We start from the raw sequence: 5,940 nt of genomic DNA, 5'->3' as shown, positions 1-5,940 counted from the left end.
CCCCGGCAGCACCCCGAGCAGCCTCCCCCCTCCTCGCCGCCTCCGCCTATCTCCGAGGAGCCCCAGCAGGAGCACCTCCCTCCGGCTCGAACTGCTCGAAGCCGCCTGGACTCTGCGCCTTCGTGTAGGTACCCCGGGGCTGCCGGTTCCAATTCCAGTGGCTCTCTGAGCCGCCAGCCGTCCAGCGAACACCTGGATATTTTGTCCTCCATCTTGGCCTCGTTCAGCTCCTCTGTTCTGACTCCCCCCCCGAATGGCTCTAACCCCACCAATGGCTCCATGCATGGCCCTTCCCCCTCTCCGCCCCACTCTGTCACCTCCCACAGTATCTCAGAGGCCTCCCCCGACTCAGAGTAAGTTCCTCCTTCTCCGCGACTAACTCTCCTCTCCTGCTTCCCTCCGTCCCGTTGCTCTAGAAATCTTTCCTCTCCTTCCCTGTGCTCGGCACGACCCCCTCCTTCCCTCTCCTTTCTCTTTCATTCTCCTCTGGAAATCCTTTCCTCTTAGGTCCTGTGTAGTCCTTCAATCAATCACTAACCATCGTTTCCCTTCGTCTTTACTCTCCTCTCCTCCTCTCTCACCCTTGTGAGCCAGACAAGACCTTTTGAGATTGTCTCATGCTTAACTGATTGCTGTGATGTCACAAGCTCTGAAGCTCACCTCCTCTGTTGTTCTCATTCCTTGAGTCTCTTTCTCCATTTTCCTCTCCTACTCTCGCTCCCTTTTGTCACCTCTCTCTCTCCATTTCTTTCTCTCTCTCACTCCCCCCTCCTCTCTCTCTCTCCTCTCTCTCTCTCTCTCTCTCTCTCTCTCATACTCTCACTCTCTCTCTTCCCACTCTCTCACTATTTCTCTCACTCTCTCACTCCTATCTCTCTCCCCACCTCTCTCTCTCTCTCTCTCTCTCTCTCCTCTCTCTCTCTCTCTCTCTCTCTCATACTCTCACTCTCTCTCTCCCACTCTCTCACTATTTCTCTCACTCTCTCACTCTATCTCTCTCCCCCCTCTCTCTCATCGGTCCTGTTGTCATTACTGTCCTATTGTGTGAGTTAAGAACACATTGTCCGTGAGATGTGTTTGTCTCTTACGGCTGCTCGGCCTTGCTGTAGCAGACCCTGTCATTACTAACCCTGTTCTGTGTTGTGAAAAGGACATTGTGTCAGTGCTGTTGGAAAAGATATACTGATGCCTGAGAGCAAAATCTGCTATCTGAAAAATTCACTTTTTGAGATATTTTTTTTATAAAAACTTGTTGTTTTCTACGGAAGCGTATTGCTGCCACACCAGAGAAAAAAATATCCGTATCACGTTATAACATAAAGGTTTCACGTTATAACGTGATAACTTCTTGTTTTAACATAAACATTTTAACATTTAACGGGGGGGGGGGGGGGGGTTGGGTAGGGGGGGGGGGCACACTGTACACTGTACATTGGAATACTGACAAAGCCATACTTGGTCATTTACTGTGCAACTGGGTTAGGACATTTGTAGGGGCCAGTTTCGAATTGCAGTCTCCCGTAGGTGTTTTTTTGAGAGTGTTTTTTGAAAGTGGGTAGTGATTCCACATTCCTTTACAGCTTTGGGTAGGGCGTTCCACATTGATGTGGCATAATTGCGAAACGTGTTTAGTCCCTTGTTTGAGCCGAATCTGGGTTTAACATGATTTGTGGAGCTCCCTCTGGTGTTGTGATCGTGGTATTCACTGACCTTGGGAAGTATTTTGACATGTACATGGGTACCTTGGTCGCGTAGTGTATCTTGTTAGACCAGGCCCATTGCAAGTTGCTGTACTCTGTCGTCTACTCTAAGCCATCAAGGGTGACGCCCAGGTTACGGACTTCGAGAGACGGGGAGATGGAACAGCCGTCAAACGTGGAGGAGGAGATCTCCTACCTCCAACCTAACAAGAAGTTATCACGTTATAACGTGAAACCTTTATGTTATTACGTGATACGGATTTTTTTTTCTGGTGTGGCAGCAATATGCTTCCGTACAATACACTGTTTTTGTACTATATTACTATATTATGTGTTAACAATACCGAGCAGGTGGTTTGCCCCGGAGGCGCGACACGTTAAGACGCATAGGCCTACTGCGCGACCGCAACGTCCTGGGTTCAAATCCGGCCCATGTTGCATGTCCTCCCCCATCTCTTCACCCAATTTCCTCTCTGACTGTCCTATCCACAATGAGGCAGATATGCCCTAAAAAATATCTTATTTTTTTTTTTATAATAATAACAATACCGACCAGGTATTAGTGTCTCGCAAAGTGCAGATGGGAGGTTTTTTCCCCCCTTTTTTTATGCAGATATGAGGTTTTGCTCTTCAGCCATTGATACACATAGGTAGACCCAGCCCTCATGTAGACTGTATACACGTACACCTAAACCTACTGTACACTGTTAACCCAGCCCTCACTTTCCCTCCTCTCTCTCTCTCTCTCTCTCTCTCTCTCTCTCTCTCTCTCTCTCTCTCTCTCTCTCTCTCTCTCTCTCTCTCTCTCTCTCTCTCTCTCTCTCTCTCTCTCTCCCTTTCCTCTTCAGAGTATAAACGTACACCTAAACCTACTGTACACTGTTAACCCAGCCCTCACTTTCCCTCTCTCTCTCTCTCTCTCTCTCTCTCTCTCTCTCTCTCTCTCTCTCTCTCTCTCTCTCTCTCTCTCTCTCTCTCTCTCTCTCTCTCTCTCTCTCTCTCTCTCTCTCTCTCTCCTTTCCTCTTCAGAGTATAAACGTACACCTAAACCTACTGTACACTGTTAACCCAGCCCTCACTTCCCCCTCTCTCTCTCTCCCTTTCCTCTCCAGAGCCAACAGAAGTGATGGGCAGTCTTGATGACAGCCTCCATATCCCATAATGCATCGAGTCTGTGCTGGGGGGAGGGGCCCAGGGTCAAGTTCAAAAGGTCACGCTTAAAGACCCCAAACTGGCGAGGCATCCTGGGTATTAATGGAGGACTGAAATGAAGAAGGAGAGATGCACAGAGAGGTGGACAGAGGAAGGCTATCGAGGATCATGGTACCGGGCGGATTATATCAAATTTAGTATTTTCAGCATCAATTCAGTTGAGATGGTTCTATGGACTCGACTGTTGCCAGGGCAACCAACTCTACTACCTAAAAACAATTAGACACACTATAACGTCACGAAATCTTCAGATTTCAAAAGAAGACACACAAAGATAAGCCTGATCCAGAAACGATCCGCTAAAAAGAAAAAGGAGAAAAAGAAAAGAAAAAATACTGTAAATAAAATTTTTATACATTTTGTATCTTTTTTCATCAGAGATTAAAGAACCAGTACAATGATGTTGATTCAGTCAGAAAAAAAGCGTATTGTGGAATGTTAATGTCAGGAGGATAATTTTTCCAGCTTCAGATGTGTCATTTTTGATTTGTTATAACTTTTTTTAGTGCAGCCTCTTTGAGCACAGCCAACTCTCTGGAGGCTGAGGGGGCGTGGCTTAGTGCACCCTCTCTGAGCACAGCCCACACTTGAGGGGCATGGCCTTGTTCATTGAAAGGAGATGTCAGTATCATAACACGTGAAGTTTTCAAACGTAAACAAAGTCACGGGTCCACGTGTGATCGGTTGGGAGGTTAACATTGGCTAACCTGTGCCTGCAGGTGATGCATAAATTGTCACAGTTGCTGTGGATGTTTTTGAAACACTACAATTAAGTCAATTGTAGCAAACTAGGTTCATTACTAGCTAGCTGATATCCTTTACAACTACTGAAAAATAACAGACTGACTGGTGGGCCAATCAGGGTAACCAGAGTAGATTATGCAATGTTTTCAGGGAAGCAGATTGGATATCTGAAATGGGTTGATTCTATTGATATCCAGGGGGTTAGAGATCAAAGGGCTTTAGTCAGCATTTTCACAATAACAACAACAACAACAACAGTTCCAACATTTTGAGAATTTTTTCATCAACATACCTTCTGTTAAAAAATGCAATGAGATTGAAAAAACAACTATTTTCATTGTACTGAATCTTTAAGAAAGAAATGATCTCTTGTGATGCTTTTTTTGGAGGTTGTGTCTGTGTGAGGTTGTGAGCAAGGTTAGTGTGAGTGGAATCTTGTTTGTCGCTAAGGGAGAAAATCTCCCCTAATTTTTTTTTTAAATCAATCCCCAAATTTCCCCCCCAAAAACCATTTACCCCCGATGCTTTTCCTCACACCCATTAACTTTGTGTATAAAAGAAACAGGAGCAATGGCGATTGGATGAGATTATGAAAGCACGAGATGTGATTAGAGCAAAACACTAAGGGGGGCAGGACGTGATTGTAAATACAGGAAGGATTTGTGATGGAACAAATGATTGTGCAGATTAGGGAGTGGTTTTTAGTCCACATTAAGCTATCACTGAGAGTTGCCATAAGAGAGTCGATCCCTTCATTACCAAAACTAAATGCAGAGATTGCGCTATTAGTTCTGCTATATTTGGATTTCCAGTGATATCTGAAACCATATCAGCATATTTATATCAAAAGGGCATATCGAAACATACGCTGAAAAGATCTGTTTTGGAGACCCAGACGTAAAGCCAGACATCCACTGGCTCCTCTGTCTGAGACTGTATCAGTGTTTTACAGATACAAGCCATTTAAACCATTTAAATGCAGGTTTTTGCATTAACGCTACCTGCCTCAAGATGTATAACAGTAACCACAGTGACCTCTCAGCAGAGAGAGGTGGGAAGTATTATACCACTACTTCAAGTAAAACATGTTTAATGAAGTACTTCTATCAGAGTAGCCTAATATTCTATTTGGGTATTTGTGCTTTTTTTGCTTCATGACTGGCAACATGCGCGTACAGTATATACAGCAGCGAGTCTTAACAACTTAACTGAAGTGCATTTTATTTGGCTGCATCTGCAAGTAATTTTAACACCAGACCGTGTACAGTACAAATATTCGAGTACCCGTAGGTGGAGAGGTTGCATTTCTTCAGGATTTTCGGAGGCCCTGCTGTGAGGCTATACTGTCTGTCTGTTTGATTGCTTCAAGTGTTTTCACGTTGAGTCAATGTTACAATGTCACATCTCTCTGATGCCAATAAGCCAATTCCATTTCCCCCAATTGATTATTCACACGTTGGCCATTTTGTTATGCTCAGGTTGGGATTTCATATGGCACGACATAAGAGCAAAATGGCCGCCGTGTGACTATATGGTCAACGCCACGACTTCCTAAGTCTGCTCAAGGAAACTATAAAAGAAGGAATGGTCATCACGTCAGAATACCAGCGTTCTATGCTTTGCTTGGTGCCAGACTTTGGTGTCAGTTCTATTGAAGCCTGTATTCAAATTCTAAATATACAAGCTATCTGGGGGAATATACGTCAACTAATATATCAAACGTTAGCTACAATAGCGCCGACGATTCTGACACCCGAGGTAATAACCTGTTTAAATGATGATCAACTCAATGTCGGCCGAACTGAAAGTTTGCACACTTGGCACCAATGTGAGTTCACGCACTACACAGTGACATAATGACCCTTCCTTCTTTTATAGTTTCCTTGAGTCTGCTTATAGAAATATATTTTGTCGTTAAGACGGGCAAAAGTCTATACTCTCAACCACCAACCTGGCTTTGACAACAGACAGACTCAAGAAGATTAACAGTCGAGCCCTTGAGTGTACTGTATATACTGGCGGCAGGTCCTCTTAAAGAAAACACTGTAGGCCAAAATAAGAACGAGAGAGGAGTTAAGAGTAGAATATGGAGAAAATAAAAGAACACATGGTGCTGGAATAAAGAATAAACACAGAGACTGAATGAAACGAGATAGAAAACAAGCGTGCGTGTTGTGGAACAGGCTAACGTGGGTCAAAACAGCTGAATGTTAAATCTAAACTCCAGGAATGAAGGGATGGCTGTTAACTCATCAAAAAGAGGTGAAAAGAGGGAAGAATAAAG

The sequence above is a fragment of the Notolepis coatsorum genome (assembly GCF_963971535.1).
Source record: "Notolepis coatsorum genome assembly, chromosome: 17".
In the NCBI taxonomy this organism is placed as follows: Eukaryota; Metazoa; Chordata; class Actinopteri; order Aulopiformes; family Paralepididae; genus Notolepis; species Notolepis coatsorum.
Note: the sequence above shows the minus strand (reverse complement) of the source record.